Raw genomic sequence first — 26,109 nt, 5'->3', positions numbered from 1 at the left:
CAGAATGGAGGCAGGGACAAGGGAAAAGAGGGTACCAATACATGATGTATCCATACAAAATGGGTTCTTAATAATAATAATTTAAAAAAAGAAAAAAAAATTAAATAGTTGTTAATCTCTTTTAATCTTTTAATCTTTGAAGCTTCAGTATCTGTATTTTATATCAAGAGATTGGTTTAAATATTAAATTAAAAGAAACTCAAATGGTAGATTTTATTGAAATAATTTAAAGTTAAACATTTTCAAACAATTAGATATTAAACATAATAAACCTAATGTTCCTAACTTGAAAGTTATAAGTAAGCCTGTTTGAAACAATGCAATTATATACACCATATCCATTAACAAATTTATAACATAGAATCAATACTGTATGAAAGACTACCTGAACTGTATTACCTCTGCCATCATTTGTTATTTCATTTATTTTATTCAGTACGATTTTACTTTGCTTTGGGAAGGTTTTTAGTTATATTTTAACCAGACTTTTTTTATTATTGTATAGTAGAAGTCCTCTAGTTCTAATTGCTTTGACAGTTTTGTTTTAAATCATATTGCCATTCATGCTAATTAACCAAACAAGACTATAAAGCTAGACTACAGATATTCACCCTTTGAACAACATGTATTAGTGAGGTATAAAAATAATAAAATTTAAAATAAACTCTAGTCATGAAATAATAAAATGGTATCAAAAATAAGAAAAAAAAATATATATATATATATATATATATTTCCTAGCATTATAATGATTTAGATCCTTAACCACACATTTATTACCAAAGTCATCTATCTATAAATACTAACCCAGTGTACTTACCTTTTCCTTTTTGCAGTCTTAGGCACTGAACTTAGGATCTCACATGTGTTAGGTAAACATCTACTACTGAGCTGTATCCTCAGCCTCACATATTCAAAACACTGGATAGGTTTCCTATATTGAATGCTTCATTTTTTTCCTGCAACATTAAATATCCTAAGGTACTGTGGTAGTTTGAATGTATGACCCCATAGACTCAGGTGTTTTATTAAAATTGAATTTTCAGATTTGCAGCTTAAACCCCTAGCAGGCAGACTCCTGCTATGGTACTGGGGGCAGGGGGAGTGTCACTGGTGGTGGATCTGAATTCCAGACCAATGGTATAGAGAAGAGTTTGAGTTCTGGGTTCCTGTCTGCCAGTGTTAGTGTTTTGCTTGCTTCAATTATTTCTCTTTCTTTGGATATATGGATGTAAGCACTTCTGCCATTGATAGAACTTCCTTTGGATCTGTAAGCCTGAAATAAATCTCTTCATTCCATAAACTGTGTCTGTTTGGAAGTTTATCCCAGCAACATGGAACTGATGGCTACAGGTACTAAATAAGATTCTTATAATAATACAATTGCAAGCAAAAAAGAAAAACAAAAGCTTTTTATGATTTTTCAAAACCAGCCAAAAGAACTTTCATTTTATTCAATTACTTTTACAAAATTGTCACATTATGATCAAGAATATTCAAGTATTTCCATTTTCAACAAGTTACTTTCCCTCTTCCAAAGGTGAACATTTATTAAAGAATAACATTGATGTGATTGGCTAAAAGGAGCTTCAGCCTATTTGGAAGTCATTTCCCAATCACTGCTGGTTAATGGCAACTGACCAAATACCTCCAGCATGAAGGTCAACTATAGTTATTAGAATGACCCATGAAACTTACCAACAGACTCACATTGGTTTCGAGGGCTACCCCATGGCTTAACAACTAAATATATGGATACTTATAGGTAAAATTTTGATTTGTCCCTGTGTACACTAGTGAAGTGACTAAAAGCAGGAACACTCTACTGTGTAGATTGTCCCCTACTATAACTATGTGATCTAGGCTCTTATTTTACCACTTAATTTCTTCATCTTCAAAGTGAGGAAAATATCTCCAACTTTTCCTGTCATTGAGAAAATTACATGAGTGAATATATGTAAAATTCATAGAGCAGTGGCTAGTAAATGAGAAAGTTCTGTTGGTTTGGCTTTGAATGAAATCAAAATCATTATCCAGTAAGGAGAAAGTCAGGAAAGCAAGTTTGGAAAAGCAAGTTATAGGCTCCTAAATAACTGAGAAGTGTTGAACTGTGGCTGCCACTGCAGGTAAACAGGCTATCATCTCTGGTCTTCGCTTTACTCCATAAGCAGGTGCACATCTGCATCAAAACTGTTCATAATATCTACATTTTCCCCAGAATATACATTTTGTTGTACAGTTATTTTTAATAATGGTCTCAATCACAATATTCTAATTTAATGCAAATGATTTATATATTATTTTTATCACTGAATATTTTTAAGAAAGTAGTAGTTGGTTCTCAAGATACATAATTAACACTCCTAAGGTACTCACAAAGTAAGAATTTATAAAGAGCCACTTTGTTTATACAAACTTAGTTATTTTAGGGGAAACAGTTTAGCACCTAAAACATGCGTATAAACTCATATGTTAAATTACAATCTTTAAGTAATTTATCTTGCAAAAAATCAATGCATATTATACATTTAATAAATTTCACAATCTAGTGAAGCGGTATTTGTTAATGAAGGAATATTGGTGCTGCCAATTTAACAGAATTTCAGTTTAGAATGCAAGCATGAATACTGTTTAAAATATGTGCATGAAATGATAAATTAGTTAAGAGTTTCTAGGATTTTGATTTGTTTTGTGTTGTTTGTTTTTGAGATAGGGTCTCACTCTAGCCAAGGCTGATCTGGAATTCACTGAAGTCTCAAAGTACCCTCAAACTCATGGCAATCCTCCTACCTCTGCCTCCCAAGTACTGGGAGTAAAGGCATGTGCCACCTCACCCAGATTTTTAAACATATATCAATATGTTCAGGTACTAGTGGTTCTGAGACATACTTAACTTTTTATATATCATAAAAGTATTTTCTCAAAGAAATCTATAGTACTTGTTAATTATTTTAAGACTACTAATATTTTTGTATCCATTAATACTAGAATATATATTTTGACAATCCAGAAATAATCCTAAAATTTTTGTAATCATTGATAAATTTAAACAATTTTATGCTTCTACTTTTATTAAAGCAGGGATTAAAACTGATTTGGAGAGTACAATGAGATCATGAAAGATGAATGCTATACATAAGCATTGCAAATAAAAAACTCTATAAACTGTTTGGTTTTATTTTTTTAAGAATAAATGAAAGAATAAATTAATCAATGAATAGGTAATTAAAACAGCTAAGTAATAAATAAAGTAACCAAAACATAAATGGTATCCTGAACACAATCAAAGGAAGCATCACGGTCTAATAGCACTGATTACCAAGATCACAAAAATGAACTTTATATGTTAATTACTTTTATAAGGACATCATTATAATTCTGATAAGACAAAACTTATATACATAAGATCCTGTCCAAAGCAGTGCAGCCACCTTATAAACAGGAAAACTGCTCATCTGCAGTGAGACATTTTCAAAATATGATATTTTAAACATCTATTGACTCTAGAGAAAAAGTGATAGCCCATTCATGCACTTTCTGAATATTACCTAGTCCTACTAAAAATTGGCTCATATGAAGCAATCCTTGGTCACCTTATTAACCCTGAGAAGTTTACAAAATGATGCATGTTTTTGTTAACTTGGACAGACACTCTTCTTCTCTGAGATTTTTTATTTGGAATCCAAAGAGGACTAGGAAACTATTTGTTTTTTGTTTGTTTGTCTTTGTTTGTTTTTGAGGTAGGGTCTCACTCTAGCCCAGGCTGACCTGAAATACACTATGTAATCTCAGGGTGGCCTTGAACTCATGGCAATCATCCTACCTCTGCCTCCCGAGTGCTGGGATTAAAGGCATGTGCCAGCATGCCCAGTTGAGACTGTAATATTTTTAGAATAGGTAGTAACAGAATAGATTTCTACGAAGGTATAAAGGCTAGTTCAGGAAAGGTATGAGCAATACAGAAATAAAATTTCAACATATAAATCCAGCTGTTAAGTTCTGGGTGGAACAACCCAGTAAGTATCTCATGTCTTTCACTTTTAAAAAGAAACCATATAGTTTGTTGGTGGAAATGGCATCATGAACAGTAAGTTTGACAGTCTGGTAATACAGTAATGATACAGACAGAAGAAAATAGCCATCAGGAAAACTATTAAAGGTTTAGTTGCTTAAAAAGAAATAGAAGGAAAATTAATTGGTCTGTAGAGATGGCTTAGCAGTTGAGGCGCATGCCTGCAAAACCTAAGGACCCAGGCTCGATTCTCCAGGCCCCATGTAAGCCAGATGCACAAAGTGGCACATGCATCTGGAATTCATTTGCAGTGACTAGAGGCCCTGACATGCCCATTCTCTCCCTCTCCCTCTGCCTCTCCCTCTTCCTCCCTCCCTCCCTCTCTCTCTCTCTCTCTCTCTCTGTCTTTCTCTCTCTCCCCATCTCTAACAAATAAAAATAAAATCTTAAAAAAAAAAAAAGCCAGGTGTAGTGGCTCAAGCCTTTAAAAAAGAAAAATTAATTGACTCAATATCCAGTTATTCAACAAGAATGTATTACTTACACACACACACACACACACACACACACACACACACACACAAATATGTACATATATATATTAAATTTATAATGTATACTAATACTGAGTGTATGAGATTACAAAGATGTGTTAAAATGGACATGATCTCTGTTACCATGGAATCTGGTGTCTAACAAAATATTTATGTAACATCCTCAAAGTCATAAACTTATAGCTTCAGTGCTAGGAAAGAAAAGTGCAGGATACTATGAAAATACAAAATATGCTGAGTATGGTGGTGCATGCCTTTAATCCCAGTTCTCAAGAGGCATAGGTAGTAGGATTGCCATGAGTTTGAGGCCACCCTGAGACTACATAGTGAATTCCAGGTTAGCCTCGGCTAGAGAGAGACCCTACCTTGATAACCAAAAAGAATAGAAAATACAAAATATGATGATGAAGTGATGCTTAAGTTCAGATACAGATTTTGAGACAATTGGAGATTCCAGGTATAGGGAAGAACAAGCATTAAAGTCACAATTACTTTTTACTGTCTTTCTTTCCAACTTTAACTAAGAATAGAACTCTCAGGGTTTGACTTAAGAATATATACATTACATTGTAAACCTTGTTCACTTTCCATACATCCACCATTAGCAATAGCAAATTAAAATAATGAATGTGAAATAAATATCATGTGATATAAAATAAATTTGTTTGATTCCTGAAACAGCTGTATATATAGTCTTCTATTCAGAAAAGTGAACTATGACTAAACAAAGCATATCCCAAAAAGTGGAGCTGAAGCAAAACACTGACAAAATCACAAACAACAACCCAAATTTCTAACCAAGATCATAAATACAAACTTACAAAAGTCCTAAGTGATAGGAAAATTATTACTAAAGAAAATAAATAATATCAGAGCCATTTTGAGGGAGAGGAGATGGCTCAGTGGATAAAGCACTTGCTGAGAAATCGTGAGGACCCAAGTTCAGATCCCTAGGACTTAAATAAATGATAAGTGGGTAGGGCAGCCCACCTGTATCCCAGAGGCAAGGGATCCCTGGATCCCTGAGACAAGACAAGCTGACTAGCTAGACTAACTTAACCAGAGAGCTCTGGGTTCCAGTGAGAGACCTCACCTCAGTAAATAAGTTGAGAGATATTTTGGAAGACACTCCATATCAACCTCTAGTCCCTATATACACATGTCCAAACATATGAATATGCATACATACATGCATATGCAATAAAAAATTAAAAGCCCATTATCTCCCATTTTTTAAAAAGGGGGAAGTGGTCTTAACTAAAAGGCATATAAAGAAAGGTTGAGGCTTAATAAGCATTTCTAAATCTAAAATTACATCCCCTCCACAATATAAAACGTAGGATAAATACATGGCACTACTGTTGCCCTCTACTATACTTTGGATTTTCCTGTATTATATACTTTGCATTCAGCAGGTGTTACCTGGAGGAATCACACAAGAATCTGCATCCACATTTGACTAGCATTATCCCCCTATCCATCCATTATGTACGAGCTAATTCATATTACAGGAAAATGCATGTATTTAATTGTTGAGTGCCAACTAGGTATAGCTCACTACTCAAAAGTGGAACAAAGGAAACTCCCCAGGTAGGTTAAGTCCTCAAGGAAAGTATCATAGTTACCCCATTAACGACAAATGAAATTTACAAAAGGTTAAATGCATAGGCTGAGTGTATAAGGGTACTGTAAATTACAAGAACTTAACAAAGTAGATCTATGTCAGTATTGAGTTTAAGCTTATAAAGGACTTTAACACTGAGACAAAAAAAGTCTATTATTGATGAATAAGGAAACAGAATCACAATGTAGCTTTAGATTATGAAAATGGCATTAGAAAACACCCATTTATATCCAATAAATCTATATATAATATATTAAGAGAAAAATCTATCAGTACAATATGATGGTTTAATTGTCAGACCTTAAAAAGCACAGTAAATTGAATTACTCTTGGTAAGGTTGAATAGAGATACAATCCCTTTAACATGCTAAAATGAATGTATACAGAGCCAATATTGTCTAAATGAAGTTGACTTGCAGTGGACAGGCATACTTTCATAATCCAATTTCACATGTACATAAAATAATAAGCACAATAGCCTAGTATATTAACACTTGATACAAGTTAGGTTCCCTTTTCACATATGTATTTTATTTTTATTAGTTATGGACATACTTAGTATGTAAACAGCATATGTTGGTACCATCCTTTCCCTCATCCCTGTCCCTTTTCCAAGGGGACCCTCCTCATTGGGGATGCAGGTCATCCCCATGAGGAATGTGGGTCATGTGTTATGGGAGTGGCCATCAGTTATGGGGAAGATGCAATCTTTCTGTGCATAATGTCCCAACTTGTGGCTCTAACAATCTTTCTGCCCTCTCTTACTTTTTGACTATGCATGTGAAAAAAAAATGATTTTTAAGTGTCAAAATTGAAAATGCACAATTTTACTGGTGGAATTTATTTATTATGTAGTTATGTTTGTTGTTGTTATTCAACTGCAATTAAAACACCTAAACAATATAGCCTGTTACTCATTTTCTTTTACTTCCCTTGTGATTTCTGTTTACTCATTTATATGCTTAATAATGGCAACACAAAATAAAGAATGAATCTGTGTTTAAGTATGCCAACAACTGAGCAATATTAAAATATTGCTGGCCAAGTGAAAGATAAGCATAATTAAATTACTGTGCAAAATAGAAACATCTTGTTAACACATTTCTTTTGACATTCTGTGATGGTTAATCTTATGGCCAGCTAGGCAAGTCTATAGAGTACATTTATTTACTCATCCCCCACCTAGATGCTGCTATAAAGGGATTTTACAGATATGTTTCTTAATTGCCATCATTAACTTTACATAAAGCAGGTTATTTTCCATAATCTGGGTGGGTCTCATGCAAGCAATTAAAAAAACCTCAAAAGAAGATCCTGAGGTTTTGGAGCCATAGTACTACAGCATAAATATCTGACCCTAAGTTTCCAGCCTGCAGGTCCACCTTGCATATTGCAGTAGGGTGAGCTGCTGCTGCCAAATGAATCTTTTGATAGATGAATAGACAGGCAAGCACAGGTTCTACTGTATCTGTTTATGGGGAAATCATGACTGATTGGTACGCCTTAAAAATAGACTGTACCCACTCAAAATCATTAGAGCAAGTTATACAATATAGGTGTCATGACAAGAAACAACATTCTCAGTGGGTATAGTGGTTGCTGTACAAGCATAAGAACCAGAGTTTGGATCCTCAACAGGTAAAAGACAGGAGTAAGGGAACACATCTGTAATTCCAGTGTTGAGGAGGTAGAGACAAGGGTATCCCTGGGACTTGTTGGCTAGCCAGTGCAGAAAAAAGTCAGTAAGGGGATGGAGAGATGCCTTAGCGGTTAAGGCATTAGCCTGTGAAACCTAAGGACCCAAGTTCGATTCTCCAGGTTCCACATAAGCCAGATGCACATGTTGGCACATGCATCTGGAGTTCATTCGCAGTGGCTAGAGAACTCTGGTGCACCCATTTTCACTCACTCCCTATCTCCCCCTCTCTCTATCTCAAATAAATAAATAAATAAATATGAAAAACATCAGTAAGACCCAGGTTCACAGAGAGACCATGTTTCAAAATGTAAGATGGAAGGTGATTGTAGAAAACACCCAACTTTGCCCTTGGACTTAGACATACATACACGTGCATGCACATCTACACACATAGGTGCTTTCACAATGACCACACATGCACTAATGCATGCCCACTACATGCGTGCGTGTATATACATGCACACAAAAATAACATTGCTGTATGCTTGTGTATGTCCATACATACACATTTAGAAAAACTGGTCCAATGTTGGCTTAATGTCAAAAAATTCCAGACAAACATTTTTTAATAAATTTTTATTTATTTGAGAGACAGGCAGATACAGACAGAGAGAATGGGCACACCAGAGCCTCCAGCTACTACAAACAAACTGGTGACACATGTGCCACCTTGTGCATCTGGCTTATGTGGGTACTGAGCAAACCTGGGTTCTTAGGCTTTGGAAGCAAGTGCCTTAAGACATTTCTCTAGCACTAAACTTTTCCAAAAATATTTTCTATTAAATTTTTATTTTATTTTATTTTATTTTATTTTATTTTATTTTATTTAAGAGGGAGAAAGAGGCAGATAGAGAGATAGAGTGGGTATGCCAGGGCCTCCAGCTGCTGCAAACTCCAGATGCATACACCACCTTGTGCATCTGGCTTATGCGAACCCTGGGGAATAAAACCTGAGTCCTTTAGCTTTGCAGGCAAGTTCCTTAACCACTGAGCAATCTCTCCAGCCCCCCAAATACCCAAATATTTTTAACAGAATATTTTTGTGTTTGAACTGCTCTATTTTGTTCTAAGAGACTATAATCATATTAGAGTCCTCTCTTTCCATGACCACACTAAATGAGAGCAAAGCATCACTTTTAGTTACCAAATGCTAAGCTTGCTTTATGCTAAGGATCCTACTGTTCTCATCACAATATGTAGGATACCACACAAATGATTCACATGATCAATCCATTGTGCACTGTTTCCTAACAGTTTTGATTTAAAAAAAAAAAATTCAGAGTCTGTCTGAACATTAATAACCATTCTTGAAACTATTTTAAAGCTGTTTTATTCTAGATATAATAGTCACAGCTTTTATAAGTTTAAGTTTTAGTGTTACCAGAAAAATGACACTAGTGACTTTCAACAAGTAAAATCAATAATGATTGTATTATTTGTAATAATTCCAAATTTTTAGCAAAAAATATTATTAGCTTTCCAAACCCTGAGTTTACTTAGGATAGGTATAGATATTTCTGAGCTTTTTTGTTTTACACTTTAAAAGTCTCTTATTTAATTTATTTAATTATTAATAAATTATTTAATTTATTTTGAATTACTATCATTTTTCTGAGCTCTACAAGTGGGCTCCCAAGGGAAGAAATTACTAAGAACTGCAGTTTTTCCCTCTATGCTTCATTACTGAAACATTTCTGTTAGCAATACATGAAGGAAAACATAAAACCAAAAAAAAAAAAAAAAGGAAAGCATAAAACAGGAAACAGAAATGTAAGATTATTTAGTATGTCTGCTTCAAAAGCATGAAAAATGAATAACATAAAAGGCAGAACTGTAAAGTGGAAATATTCCCCACATAAAGGCCACACAATGTTCTCTATGGTTTTCTGTGGTTTAGGCACTTCTAATACAGGAAATTCAGACCAAAAAAAAAAAAAAAAACAACTGTTTCAAACCTATTCTCAAGATGTCCCTACATAGGTCATAGGTAGATAGATGGCAGATGATTGATATAGATTAGATAGACAGACAGACACAGACAGACAGACAGACAGATAGATAGATGAGAGATAGAGGCATACAATTTTCTAGTATCATATAAAGTGACTGATTAGTTAAGTTCATATCATGAGGGATAACATGTTATATATGTAAATAAAAGGGTTTAGTTGCAAGATGGTTTGGTCCCTTGTTCCCTCCTTGGCAGGGTCAGGGAGAGGTCTCGACCCTGGAGATAAATACATACTGTGTGGCATACAGGGGAAAAAAAAGTCCCTAGTTCAATAAAAAGAAGTCAACAAACTCCAACTTTACATATATTTCAAAATGTCAATCTGAGGTAGCAGGAAATGGCAGCACACACCTTTAATCCCAGCACTAAGGAAGAAGTAGGATGAAAACTGTGAATAAGAGGCCAGCCTGAACCACCACCACCCTTAGTTCCAGGTCAGCCTAGGCTCAAATGAGACCCTGCCTCAAAAAAAAAAAGAAAAGAAAAGAAAAAGAAAAAGAAAAATTATACTCTGGACTGTAGCAAATAAGAGATATCACAACCCAGGACCTGCTTAGAAAGTGAAGGTGACATGGATTCTGGTTTAAGAAAAAGACAATATGACTCTCTTTGAACTTTGTCCTTCAACTAAGCCAACTGGCTCTTCTTGTTTCCTTATTCCACACTAAGTCCCAGAAGTATAAGGTACAAATGCCACAGTACCTCCTGTCCTTTTCTTTGAGACGTTTAGTCATTGCAGATTAATGAGTTCCAAATTAAGAATAAATACTCACTGTATGAACTAGTCAGGGAGGGCAGTACTAAAAGTGAGCCTAGCCATGCTTGCATGCAAAGCAGTTCACACAAAATGGGCAACATTTAAGTCTCTCTGAGGCAGCAGTGCATTTATTCATTCAGTCCTCACTGATATCTTATCACCTGTTTCTAGGGAAGGAAAATAGAATTTAAAATTGCTTCCCTCATAGGGCATGAAGCACAAGCAAGCAATGAATTATGGGGCTTTGGGTGGATATTTAATAGTAACAACACAGGCTATTACCAGAACTCAGAATAGACTTCTAGCATGGGATTAAGATGAGCTTCCTTGAATTTTCATTTGAATTGAACATTGAAAGTTCCACTAGGTAGAAATCATATTAAATTAAAGCTTTTAAATTATTCATTAATGAATATTTTAGTATAATTAGCATTTACTTATTAATATATTTTATAAACAAGTCAAATAATTGCACTTAAGTTGTCTAATATATAATATTCTCTTGAAAATTTAAGAATACTTAAATACAAACATTGATTTTGTTATCTGTGAAACTTACTGAACCATTGCCAGAAATAAATTACTCTAAATCGACCTTTCTAAGTGTGACTGAGTTGAGCTTAGAGATATATTCTTCCTTCTCCTAGCCTGCTCATGTGATATTCCTGATATACTGATATGTTTATCTTTCATATTTTCTCCAAATATCCTAAAAAGGGGTATATATTAGAAAGGAGCAATAGCTGGTCACAGGTTACATATTCAGACTACTCTCATGTAACTAATATATCAATAAAATAAACAATGCTAAAAGTATTAACAATAACTGCCCAGAATGGTAGGGCTCAAGGCTGACATTTGTATTTATTTCTGCCATTCATGTTTGGCTCGGCCATTGGGATTAGGAATAAGACAGGGGTATCTACTCTCACCTCTGCTCTTCAATATAGTACTGGAAGTCTTAGCTCAAGCAGTAAGACAGGAGAAAGAAATAAAAAGGATACAAATTTGAAAGGAAGAAGTTAAGTTAGCTCTATTCACAGACAACATGTTACTATACATAAGAGAACAGAGAGCCTCCATCTCAAAACTCTTAAAGGTGATTAACTCCTTCAGCAAAGTAGCAGGATACAAAATCAATGCACAAAAATCAGTAGCCTTTCTATATGCAAAAGACAAAGATACAGAGAAAGAAATAAGTGATACTATCCCATTTTCAATAGCAACAACAACAAAAAAAATACCTTTGAATAACATTAACTAAGAAATGTGAAAGGCCTATACAGTGAAACCATAAAAACACTCAAGAAAGAAATTGAGGACGACGACTTGAGAAAATAAAAAGACCTCCCATGTTTGGCTTAGGTGGATTTGAGAACAATACAGGTTTGTATTAATATTTTGCCACTTTTATAATAACAAACAAGTCTACACATATACACGGACATACATATACACACTCAGACACAACAGTAACCTTGACAGAGTTACAATACTTAACTATTTCCAAAAAAGTATTCTTATTGGAGGAAAGGGGCATACATCTGACAAATAAGTTTCAATGTGGATAGTAAGAAGGTATATCACTAAAACACTCAAACTACACTGGGTAGTAGATCCAGTTTGTTACATACCTCCTGAGCATAGACAGTGTTGTTTCATCAATGAAAGAAGACAATTGGAGAGTTGGAAGGTGAGAACTGACACCATAAATTGTCCTGTGACTTCCACAGGGGTGCCACTACGCACATGTGGCTGCAATTACACACATGGACATATACACACATGCCAAAAGGAAGAAAACTTGACTTCCTAGAAACAGAAGCAGACAAGCTCTAAAGATGCACACAGCACATTACACACACACACACACACACACACACAGAAAGAGAGAGAGAGAGCTAACTTGTGCTTTACTTCCATGGGTTAAGTTGTTCAGGAATCACCTTACATTACTGACAATCTCTACTTTAAGTTATACTACAGGAGTTTCTTTCTCTCTTTTTTTTTTTTAAACAGGTTGACTTATACCTAATAAACATTTACAAAATATTTGTTTCCAATGACTAAGAATAATGAAAGATTTCATGAAGCACAATGAAGCAGTCTGGCAATTGTCATAGGCTGGCAATCAACTTGCACTGTGGTCTGGAAAGCATCAAGACCCAACTATAAATACTTCAGCCCAAGTCTGAGGATCTAAGGATGTGGCAATATGCCATAAATCTTGGCATCATGGCAATCTATGAAAGACTTGAAATGCAGCATATCTCTAAGGACTGCTAATGTTTTAAGATACAAGACATAGGTGATATTTTTAGGATCTGCTCACAGACAAAAGGGTCCAAGACATTTAGTTGTTTCAGTCCAGGAAGAGGTCCAGTTTCTAAAGAAATGGAGAAGACCATTGAAAAGGAAAACTTTGCCCCAATGCTAGGAAAAATGGAGATACTGGGAAATTTATTAAGATTAAAAGAAGAAGAAAAAAGTGATAATTAAATTTTATTTACAAGAAAAACACCTGATTACTACCATTATGGTGTAAAACTACAACTGAATACCAGAACTTTTTGATAGTAACTTCTAGAATACTAGGCTATAAACCAGTTAAACTTCCTACTGCTCAGGGGAAATTTTGCTGAATCGGGGCTGGACTGAGAGTAAGTTAATCATTAAACTGCTCTATTAACAAAAACAGATTGTAATAAATGCAACAAAAAAGCCCCAAGTGAGATATTAAGCTATTTTTTATTTCAACATTATTATGAATTTAAATTTATTCACAGTATTGACTGACTTGAACACATAAGACATATGACTTTATGCAGTGAGTCTTGTAGAAGACTGCAAACTAAACAAATTTGACTGTTCATGGACTTCCATGGGCTCAGCCTTTTAGTAATAGAACTTTTACTAAAAACACTTTGACAATTATTAAACCCACATATAGATTAAATTTAATGTTAAAAGCTAAAAATAAAAAGCTAAACTGAGTCTGACAGTAGCATATAAACAACTTTCTTTTCATGGGAAAAGAAAATGATGTTCATAAATTGTACCTGGTGTCAATCATTTTTGAGAGAGGTGTTCAATTTGTGAACTCTTCCAAAACCAAAGCTATACTCCTCTAAATATGGACAAAATATTCAATGATTGAACAACTTCTGCATAAAGGCACACATTCTCAAAATGATACTTTATCTGTCTTATCTTCTCATTAAAAAGTATAGATTCTTAGCAAATAAAATAACTGTGAGTGAATAGGCCTACGGGCATATATTGTTTAAAAAAAACAGTGATGAGAAGAAGGATATATTACTATGAAATTCTTTATTGCCTATTCTCCTCTCCCAAGAAGCCAGAGCAACAGGCTGAAGATGGGAGCGGCCAGGCAGGTCACATTCATACATTCCTGGGCCTTCGGTCAAATTAGAAATGAAAAATAACATATACACCTTCAAACTTCCTCTGTATGTTGGTTTGATAGATCTATTTTTGGGTGTAGTGTGTGTGTGTGTGTGTGTGTACGCACGAGAGAGAGATCTGGTATGAATGATGTATGCACATATGTGATGCAAGCACAGTTGTGTGCACATATAAGGAAATCAGAAGAGGAAATTAGGTATCCTACTCTCTCTCTTTCTCTTCTGCCTTATTTCCTTGATTCAGGGTCTTTCAATGAACTTGGATCTTGTGCCATTTTTCAGTATGACCAAGAAGCCCCAGAAATTTCCTATCTCTACCCCCTTCTCAGTGCTGGGGTTACAGGCATTACTGACGTTGCAATCAGGTCCACATTGCTGGTAGAAATCACCCAACTAAGAGCAGCTTGTGGGAAAAAAGAGGTTTATTTTGTCTTACAGGCCCGAGGGGAAAGCTCCATAATGGCAAGGAAAATGATGGCATGAGCAGAGAGTGAACATAACCCCCTGGCCAACATAGGTGGACAATAGCAACAGGAGAGTATACCAAACACTGGCAAGGGGGAGTTGGCTATAACACCCATAAGCCCACCCCCAACAATACACTGCCTCCAGGAGGCATTAATTCCCAAATCTCCATCAGCTAGGAACCTAGCATTCAGAACACCTAAGTTTATGGGGGACACCTGAATCAAACCACCACACCCGGCTATGTCTAGCTTTTTGTACATGGATGTTGGGTACTGAACATAGGTCCTCATGCTTCCTTAGCAAGCACTCTTACCAACTCAGCCATCTCCCAATACCCAGGTTTAACTTTCCTATCATATAATACAAAATATCACTTTGACCTAGATAGTCTGGTAGTCCATAGAACAGACAAAGGTTCCTTATCTTTATAATGTTAGAAGAATCATGTGACATAGCATATAAACTCTTCATAATATAAGAAGTCTTAGCTAGGCGTGGTGGCGCACACCTTTAATCCCAGCACTCGGGAGGCAGAGGTAGGAGGATCGCTGAGAGTTCGAGGCCACCCTGAGACTACATAGTGAATTCCAGGTCAGCCTGAGCCAGAGTGAGACCCTACCTCAAAAAACCAAACAATAAAAAAATAAAAAAAATAATATAAGAAGTCTTACATTCACTGTAACCACTGATACTGTGGTTGACAACATAGTATTTCATGGCTTCCAAAATATAAAGAAAGGATATGTATACTTGCATGTGTTCACTGACTTGCTTTATTTTTAAATCTTTCTTAAAATGACTTTCTTTGGAGTAGAAGAATATAACAATTGTTTATCTGTATATTAAGTCTGCCAATATTCATAGGGTGCTGATGTATTGGGCACTGCTAAACTCTGATAACATGATATTAAGTGAACCCCAAAATACATTAAATGTTAAAACTGCAATAAGTACCACAAGGTAGAAGAACTCAATTCACTATAGAGCAACTTATACAAAAAGGCGGCTAGGAAAAAGGGATGATTGAGCTCACACAATGCACACTAGGTGGATCTGAGTGGAAACTTTAAAAAAAATATATTTATTTAGTTGTTTGTTTATTTGCAGAGAGAGAGGAAGAGGGGATATAGACATGCCAGGGCATCTTGTCAATGCTAATAAAGTCCAGACAGTTGTGATACTTTGTTCATTTGGCTTAATGTAAATATTGGGAATATGAACCCTAGCCATCAGGCTTTGCAAAACAAAAGCAATGTAACTGCTGAGCCATCTCTCCAACCCCTGAGTGGAAATCTTTTAACAAGTTATAATATCATACGAACAATGCTTGTAAATATTGCTGGCCACTATCATTTTCTCTTAATTTAGTTCATATAGAAATACCTAAACCAAGGGCTGGAGAGATGGCTTAGAGGTTAAGCCTGTGAAGCCTAAGGACCCCGGTTCAAGGCTCAGTTCCCCAGAACCCACATTAGTCAGATGCACAAGGGGGCGCACGCGTCTGGAGTTCATTTGCAGTGGCTGGAGGCCCTCGCGGGCCCATTCTCTCCCTTTCTCTCTCCCCCCCCCCCCCTTCTTTCTCTCTCTGTCTGTTGCTCTCAAATAAATAAAGAAAAGTAACAAAAAATAGAAATACCTAAAACACAATGTGACTTTAAATGTTTAAGATAAGACTGCCAGAGGCTGGAGAGATGGTTTTGTGGTTAAGGCACTTACCAGCAAAGCCTAGGAACCTGAGTTCAATTCACAAGTGCCCACTCAAAACCAGATGCAGAAGGTAGCACATTTGTCTGGAGTTTGTTTGCCGTGGTTAGAGGCACTGGCATGCCCATTCGCTCTATCATCCATCTATCTGTCTCTCTGTCTGTCCATCTATCTATATATCTATCTATCCATCCATCCATCTATTTATCTGCACCTTTATGCCTGCCTGTCTGCCTCCCTCCCTCTCTCTCTCTCTCTCTATATATATATATATGTATATGTATATGTATCTTTCACTCACTCACTCCAATAGATATATAAATATTTAAAAAGATAAGACTAACAAGAATATCTTAGAATCAAGAATACTGTTGTGGTCTAAGATGGCCAGCTTTATATTTGTACACCTTAAAGTCCTTGTTGAAGTGTGCTTCTTTTGTTACAGTGTGTTCCTTCAACCTGTCTGCCTTTCACTTCTACTTTTCTCACCTATCTTCATTTTATGTTGTTAACTGGCACCCTTGCAGAGTGAAGATAGAAGTCTAGAATCTCAATATAAAGCAGTCAGATTTCATCACGATACAATAGGGAAATCACACAGATGCTGTCAATCATATAGCAGTTAAGATTACATTATCAAATGTTATACCTATGACATCTAGTCCAAAACCAAATTCAAAATGGACCATGTAACAGTCTGAGTTGCACCCTGACAATGATGGAAATCATGATATTCTTATATGAATATGAAAATTCTTATTTAATAGGCTTTGGCTTTTGTAATAATCCTTATCTATGCAATGTCAACAACAACACTTACGAAAATCTTTTAACTCAACTAATCTGAAAGTGATTCCATTTAGCTATTGAAAGTCATCTAATATTGGTACAATTTCTTTACTGTCAGTTTAACATACTTCTGGGTTGTCACAGTGAACAGATAGTTGCAGAGTCAAGTGTAATGTTTTCCCTTGTGTTTGTAAAATGAATAAATTCATTTTAAAAATATTTTGCTTATATAAAAATAAATTTAGAAAACAGATAGACAGGACCAAGAGATAGGTAAAAGATCTTTTGAATTATTGTTAATATCCCTACAAGCCCAGTATTATAGCTTTATATGCATGACAAATAATGTAAAGTATATGATATGTTAGGTGAATTCATATAAGAATTTTAAATAAAGTCTAACCTATCTAACAAATCTAACAACTTAGAAATAAGTATAGTTAACATCTTACTTAATGGGGAATGCATATACGTGATAAAATGTTCAACTTTAATGAATGTTCATTAGTACTGTTAATTTACACATCATTACACTTTAAAAAATCCCTTTTCCTTAGATGTTTAAATAAGAACATATTCAAAACACTCCAACATAAAGAGGTTGAACTGTACAATCTTGTCATTACTAAAAATTCAACACTTTAGCATGATGTGGATATAATCAAATATTTAAAACACCTTTCCTCTACAAGTACTCTATTTCACGATCATTGTAGTACATGTGTAACTTGCTTTTTAAAAGGGTATATAATGATTTGTGGGCTGGGTAGACACTTCAAGGGAAACAGCACTTGATGCATAAGCATGAGAACCTGAGTTCAATCCTTAACACCCACATAAAAATCTGGGTGTGGCCACATACAGCTGTAACCCCAGAGTACTGAGGGGGTCAGAAAGAGAGAACTGCCAGAGCTTGAACCTGCTGCTTACCAAATCTGACCAGAGAGCTGCAGCTGCAGGTTCAATGAAAGACTCCGTCTCAAGGAAACAAAAGGGAAAAACAACAGACAAAGACACCTGACATTCTACACTGGCTCTTCATGCATACACATAGGGTATATGCAGCTGCACCCACATACATACACTATATACACACACACTCCACATACACACACACACAAATATTTGTCTTCTCAAGCATAGAAACACTGACATTGAAATCCAAAAATAGAATGTATGGAAAGTTATACAACAAAAACAGACTCATCTTCCACTTGACAAAATAATTAGATTTCAAAGGAAACTTGTCTTCCCTTATGGCTTTTTTCTTTTCCCAATTTCCAAGATATTTTCTTTTTTGTTGTTGTTGTTGTTCATTTTTATTTATTTATTTGAGAATGACAGAGAGAGAGAGAGAAAGAGAGAGAGAGAGAGAGAGAGAGAGAGAGACAATGGGCGTGCCAGGGCCTCTAGCCACTGCAAACGAACTCCAGAGGTGTGCGCCCCCTTGTGCATCTGGCTAACATGGGTCCTGGGGAATTGAGCCTCAAACTGGGGTCCTTAGGCTTCACAGGCAAGCGCTTAACCTCTCCAGCCCCCAAGGTATTTTCATGTTGTACCTTGTAAGTCTTTCCATGCGCTGTCTACTCATTCTACTCACTCTTCAAGATAAGAGTCAGCCTTACCTATTTATCAAAGCCATTATAGGCAGAATCCAATATGAAATGTTGCTGTCAAACTCTGCACTCCTGTAGTCAATTGGACATGCAATCTCTTACTGTCATGACTTGTTAACTCTGTGCTCAAGCAGGAGCATCAAATCCTTCAAACTGGCCAGTAGTTCCTTAAGGCTAGTATATAAGGAAGCTCCTATGTTTCTCCAAAATGTCTAGAAAAACCTCTTGCACAAGGTAGTCTTTTTTATCATAAATATTGAAATGAAATGAAAATGTGTTGAATAACTGTTACTTTAAAAATATAAAATATGCCATGGTATAATTAAGAGCATTTAGATAACAGGAAAAAAAAAAAAAAAAAACATGTTTCAAGCCAGACGTGGTGGCACAAGCCTTTAATCACAGCACTTGGGAGGAAGAAGTAGGTGAATCACCATGAGTTCAAGGCCACCCTGAGACTACATAGTGAATTCCAGGTGAGCCTGGGCTAGAGTAAAACCCTACCTTAAAATACAAACTCCCCAAAAAAGTTTTTTAAAAAATGTTTCAATTCTACAAGTCAAAACCAAATTATTCATAAATATGATATCCAATAGTCACACTGATACAATTTCAATTTCTTTTTTTTTTTTTTTGCATTTTTTTAATGAGAGAGAGAGAAAATTTGCATGCCAGGGCCTCCAGCCACTGAACTCAAACTCCAGATGCATGCACCATCTTGTGCACATGTGTGAGCTTAGGCACTTGCATCACCTTGAGCGCCTGGCTTACATGGGATCTAGAGAGTCAAACATGAGTCCTTAAGCTTTCTAGGCAAATGCCTTAACCACTAAGCCATCTCTCCAGCCCTCAATTTTAATTTCTAGTTATCTCTATGGGTAATGGACAGTGCAGATGCTTCATTGTTGAGAATACATCTTAAACTAACATGAATATAACCAAGTCAAAATATCAACTCTTGCCAGTTGTGGTGGTGTACACCTTTAATCCTAGCACTCAGGAAGCAGAGGAAGGAGGATGGCTGGGAGTTTGAAGCCAGCCTAAGACTACATAGTGAATTCCAAGTCTGCCTGGGCAAGAGTAAGATCTTACCTCAAAAAAAAAAAAATTTCAATCTTTAACTTTTTCCTTCCCACAAGGACTACTTCCTACTGGGTTTCTCTCAAACAACTGGTATCTTAATCTAAAGGGTTTTGTCAAGCTTTCTAATTAAATCAGATGACGATCAATCACTCTGATAAGCTGACTACCTTCTCTCTTCTTTGTGAAATTATTGAAGATATGAGTACAAAACGTTGTGCTTGACAGACACTTCGGGACCTTTCAGTTAAAATTAAGTAAAGGTGCTGCTCTACATCCACAGTCCAGTCAGCAGTTCTGTAGAAACACAGTCAGCTACTTTGAAGGACCAATATAATTGTGCTCTAGCATTGTGAAAGACACTGTCCAGAGTTCTCTGTAAGCTTCAAATCATGCCCTTGTAATTTGCACCTATCATAAAGCAAGTACAAAGAGAAAACCAAACAAGCTACTTTGCAGCCTATGTTAAAAGTGCTCTAGATCTTTGCTAGTAACAAGTTTTTAAAGAGTGAGTAATAATAGACTCAGGTGTCTGCTTCTCCATCTTCCCCGCAGCTTTTAGTAAAACGGCTTTAAGTATGTGAATACTATTTTTAAAAGCCCTTAAGGGTGGGGAGTATAGGGAGTGTGTGCCATATTTCAACAGGAAAGTACTCAACTGGGAAGATTTCAGAAGTGAAAGCTGCTGACACCCAGCAGGTATTTTCTTCATGTGTATTCTAGTGGAGACCTGAATAGGTAAGAGAACCAAACTCTTGGGAACCGGGAAAGAGAACCGCGGCTCCTAGAAATCACTCATTTCTACCTAGAAAAATATAAGTGATGTTCAGACTTCCATTGATTGCTATTATTAATAGCGCAGGATCCAGGACAAGGAGATAAAGGAAAAAAAAAAAAAAAAAACAGAATTGCCTGTAATTCTGAGATTGGCACAGAAGACACTGAAGGAAAGCCCAAGGAATTTCACAACTCTTTGCCATAAATAGCCTTTCTTCTCACTCTGGACACCACCCGTGAGCGCGGCTCAGCCGCCCTGCGCGGAGAAGCGCCATTCACAAATCCCTGTGCCATCGCTTCGCGCACCGCCACCCCGCCCGGGCGGGCACGGAGCGCAGCGGCGCGGTGCGGGGAGAGCCTGGGACGCCGGCCAAGGACGCGGGTTCTGGGAGCCACGGGCAGTCGCAGTTCAGGCTGACTTTCCCGTCCGTCAGGGGAACCATCACGTTCATTAGACCGGAGCGCCCACCGGGAGCTCCCTCACAGCCGCGCGTGCCCACAACACACACAACACACACACTCCGGGAGCCCCAGTCGCGACGCGTCACCACAAAGCAATTTGTTCCCTGCAAGTGGCCACGGCTGCCACCTTCGGGGAGGGCTCCGCTCCGCTCCGGGACGCCGGGCGCCCGAGGACAAGCGGGCGGGGCGGCAGCGCTCGGGCGCGGAGGCTCCCCGGGGCACGGACGCCGACCGTCCCCTGCCCTCCCCCGCCGTCCCCGCCCCGCCACGGGCCACGGGGCGCGCGAGGCAGCGGCCGCGGCCCCGCCAACTCCGGCCCCCGCGGGCGGCCGCGCTCCCTCCGCTCGGCCCCCGGAGCCGCGCACGCAGTGGCCGGAGCGCCGAGGCCACGGCCGCGCCGAGTCCCCGCGGCCTCCCCCCCCCCCAGCCCGGTCCCCACGGCGCGAGGGCCGGCGGCCCGGCCCAGCCCAGCCCAGCCCAGCCCGGGACGCGCGGCCCGGCGCGGTCACCTGCCGCGCGGTCACTGCCGACGCCGGCGCGGGTACTACCTGGAGGGCTCCGCCGGGCTCCTCGGGACCGCGGGCGCCCTTCCCGGTCCCTCGTCGGCCCTCCCGCCCGCCGCGGCGCTGGGCTCCGCTCCTCTCCCCGGGGCGAGCGGCGGCCGTTAATAAGCCGCCGGCTCCTCGCGCCGGCGCCGCCGGAGCCGCTCCGCCGGAGCCGCCGCTCCCCAGTCAGTCATGCCGAGGGAGGGAGGAGGGAGAGCGGAGCGAAATAAATGAGACAGAAATGCGCGGCCGAGCAGCGCGGAGGGGCGGAGGGCGAGAACTGAGCGAGCGGCGGCTGGGCGGCGGTGGGCGACCGCCGGCGGTGAGCGGCGCCGGCGGGGGCGGGCCGTGGACGTGGGAGGCGCCTCCCCGCGCCGGTGCCCGGTGTGACCCGAGGGCCAGCTCCCCGGCAGGCCGCGCTCGGGCCGGGAGGAGGGCGGCGCCGCGCGGCCTTCCGAGCGCGGGAGCAGCCCGAGGGCGGCGCCGGCCCACCGCGTCGCCGGCTTCCACGCACGCACACTCTCCCGGGGCCCCGCGCACGCCCCGGCCCGCTGCGGAGTTTTCGTTCCGGGGCTCGCTGGCTCTGGCTGGCTTCTCTGCGGCCGCCCCGGGCACCTGGAGGCCAAGAGGCAAGGGCAGGTCAGGACGGAACCGGGAGATGAGGAGAAGCCGCGGTGACCCCGGCCACGCTCCCCGCCACCGAGGGGGTTTCCTGCCCCTTCCGCCACTGAGGTGTTCTGTGATGTTCTTTCTCCGTTTATTCTCTGTCACCTGCCCCGCTCTTACCCTGACAGCTCGCTTGCAAACAATGTAACAAGGAAGGAACCTGCCTTATTTCCTTTTAAGCAGGTCACGCCTCTCAGTGACCATTTGAAGCCTTTTAACTCCCCTATAAAATAATGGAAGCCCTGGGACTGTCACCATAGTGCAACTTGAGTTCCTGCCTGTGGACCTGAGAATCAAACAGAGCAGGCTACCAATTTGGCATAAACCAAATTTATGGCACCCTGCAGAAAATGTACCAATATAGAGATGGAGAAGACTGAATTGATATTATTGTGCCTTGCCTTATATTCCCTTCATTCCCTCTCCTCTTGCACAGCTTCGATTCCTAGGTTTCTGGTGGGTCCCCAACTCTTGCTTACCCATCCTCTCTCTCCTTTATCACCATCCCTTATATTTATGTCTGTAGCAGACTCTACAGCTGCTAGATATAAACACTTTAATGTGAAGCTTAAATGTTTCAAAAAAAGTGGAATTCTGCTAAATTATAGGACCTTTTCAAGGTACATAATGCATCCATAACATTAAATTTATTGCACTGAGTTCAAATCTCTCGAAATCTTCATAAACTTCTTGCTTAGATTATGGTTTGAGGTGTGTCTGGTGCATGGCTTTCTTTGGAAACAGCTTGGAGAAATTAAACAATCTACTTTTCTCTCACAAGTATGTGTTTATGCATGTGTGTTCTGTATAATCTAACTGGTGAGTCTGACTTCTGAAATGTGGTTATTTAGGGGCTAAAACGAAGATATACTTTTATGAATGAGTTTTTGTGGTTGATCTATATCTATCTGGTCATGAGACTAAATCTGCTTTGGGGCAACAAATGTGAGAAAACTTTTTTCATCTACATAAATGTGAAAAATCAAGATAATATTTAGAAGACGAAAGAGGTGAATAAGGCTGACATTGTATTTTTCATATCTTCTTTTATGGTTTATTGACCACTGTTACTTCTTTAAGATTTTTGTCATATAACAACAACGTAGGTTTTACATTTTTTCAAATGGATGCCCTCCAAAGAATCTTCTGTCTCATGCAGTGAATTTAGATTCCACTGAAAATGGTTGAAACATATGATAAATACCTAAAAAAGAAAAGCTAGTAGTGGGAGTATTTAAAAAACAATGTGATACTGGAAATAAGTGACAGCAAAATAACTAGAAAAGGACCAGAAGACAAATATATCAGTAACACATGAGTATGGAATGTTCTAACTTCTTTGAGTAAGCATTGTAGAATGGATACTGTGCCAACAAAGGATGCTGGGATTTAATTGCCCTAAGAAGTAGCTGTTCTTATTTCCTTGATTTGGCAGATCAGTATCTGTGAACTAGTCAGTCTATGATCATGCAAAAGTAAAGTAATGCAGCTAGAATTCTGAATTATTCTACTTTGGTGAGAACATCAGAGTCAGCTGAAATCTCCAGAATCACTGTGGAGCTGTTGAACATTGTGGAAGAAACTGACTGGCAGGCCCTTTCTCTTCCTTTTATAATGCAAGAGAGGTTTACACCATGGTCAATTGTTAGGAGTAGGCAAGGATTTGAAAACTAATTGGTGAAAAATTAGCAAATTATTCTTTACAATATTTGGTAGGAGAAACACTGCAAATGGAAATTTTGTAGAACAGTTTTTAACATTTCCATCAGCAAATGGACCTTTTAAAAAGATTCTGTCCGCCTTTGAAAGACAGTGCTCAACCCTGTAGACAAATATGGGTGGTTGTATTGTTTTGATTCTGTATTTTCTCTATGCCCTTGTCATTAATAGTGATTCTTTGATTATGACTCTATAATGCACACTTCAAAATTATTCCAGATATTTCAAGGTTATTTTGGTTAACTGTGACTGATTATAATTTTTCACACTTGCAAATTTCATTTATAATTTGTGAGAACCATGACAATCTGGTGATTGCCTTTTTTCATTAAGATATTAAATAAAGCTAATATCTTCTTGCTTTTTTCTTTATAAATAAAGTTTAGAATTCATACATACCAGTCCAAAATACATGTGAAAATATATATCCTAGTATATATTTTGGAAAAGATTTATTTGTATTTTGTATGTTTTTTCCCAAAACTGCACTAGAAACCTCATTTATAAGCTCTAATGAACATTTGAGAAGTTCAGCAAATGAATTATTCTCTTTTAAGATTACTTAATGTTTCAAGTCAAATTTTCCAATTTGCAATACATTCGCTGATATAATTTTTGTTGTGATATGAAAACAGAAAGCTAATGACTCTTTCCAATTTGTTCATTTTCATCTCTTGTATGCTTGCTGCTTTTGGGGTCCCACGTGCATTTAACTGGCACATTCAATGAAGATTTGGCATTGCACAATCTGATGAAAGCAGAAAAGTTAGGTTGCCAATTATATCTGTGCCCCTTATGTGCACTGAATTCCCACTGTAGGAAAAAGCCAAATCAGAAATTCCCAAGTAGTGGTACCTAAAAGTGATGTTGACTATTGTCACATGAAAATTGCCCGTGGGTACATCAGAAAAACAGAAGCAATTAATTCAGATCCAGGCTGAAACTGACACTTGTTTAAAGACAAGGAAACATGAAGTGCTGGATGAGGCAAGGATGAACTCAACTCTAGTTCTGGGTCTGAGGCACACCAAAAAATCTACTCTAATGTGGGAAAGCCTTAATTGGGATAAGGTGTCAGGTAGACTGGCACAATAGAGAAGGAAACATCTCTCACTAAATTTAGTAATGTTAAGTATTACTTGATAAATGGTCCTTTTCTATGTTAGAAATTCTACCCAGAGACAGGACAGCTGGGTCTATTCACACAGAAACCTAGGCAGAAGCTAAACTCAGGTTACTGGGTCAAAACATTCACTGCATGAACTTTCTTTGATCTGCAAGCTACAGATACCTCGAATTCATCCTGTAAGGCAGGCTTGGGAACAAGACAGTTAGGAAAATGTAAGCCAATCTTCTTGTATCTAGGCTAATGTGTTCTGGTATCAAATAGTAGCATCATTCTAAAACCACAATAGCAAGAGGTTTGAAAGTTAAGAATGTTGAGATACCTCTCTGACACAGCCACTGAAGTTGTTGCAGGTTTCCAGAAGAAATTACCCATTTTACAGAGCCAAAATAGTTATGGTAGTGACAGGAGGTAAAAGTTTATGCCTCACCTAATAAAGGTTTTAAGAAGATAGCTTCGGGACTTCTTGCCTTCACATGATATAATTTCCATGCCTGAATATTTGCTTTTGTTCAATTGTACCATTTTTTTTTAAAAAATCAACCCAATTACTGAGTTAATTTGTTAATATCTATAATATATGGGTTACAGCCAACAAACTGGGCTTTGAGATTTTCTACTAAAATTAACACCACAATCTACGTGATCATATAAATTCTATTCAAACAAATATAAGTAGACATATTTTTAAGTACATTATTAATTAAATCATCCTTAAAACCAGTAGGTTGATAATATTCAAAACCAACGCTAAACATGGGTATAAATCATGCTGAGCAGATATAGTTAGAACAGAAGAAGAAATAAAACAAAACTGCAAGAGGAAAGTATTATGTATGACTTAAGTATTCAGTAAGCAAACAATGCTAATAAAATCGTCTAAACCATATTAAACCAGTACCACAGTAGGCTGGAAACTGGCCTTACCATCTGTCAGCTTCTGTACTGGCAGTTTCGCAAATGGGATTTCTTTACAACAAAACATCACAGCAGGAGATACAGACATGTGAATTGTAATTAAAATGTGAAAAGTATATATCCTAGTTTTTGTCATCTATATAAAAATCTTATGAAA

General features: G+C 38.1%; 1 protein-coding gene across 9 annotated transcripts in view; it reads right to left on the bottom strand.

Annotated features, from left to right (window-relative positions):
• Ccser1 (coiled-coil serine rich protein 1) overlaps window positions 1-21,590 on the bottom strand; it is a 1,182,362-nt gene extending 1,160,772 nt beyond the window's left edge. For all 9 annotated transcript variants that reach the window (XM_045143121.1, XM_045143122.1, XM_045143123.1 and 6 more), the window contains exon 1: window positions 21,527-21,590. The gene's annotated coding sequence lies outside the window, so the exon portion shown is untranslated. The remainder of the gene's footprint in view (window positions 1-21,526) is intronic.
• Between the last annotated feature and the right edge of the window lie 4,519 nt (window positions 21,591-26,109).

Source organism: Jaculus jaculus, chromosome 2, assembly GCF_020740685.1.
Source record: "Jaculus jaculus isolate mJacJac1 chromosome 2, mJacJac1.mat.Y.cur, whole genome shotgun sequence".
Lineage (NCBI taxonomy): Eukaryota > Metazoa > Chordata > Mammalia > Rodentia > Dipodidae > Jaculus > Jaculus jaculus.
This window is presented reverse-complemented; position numbering and strand designations above follow the sequence as displayed.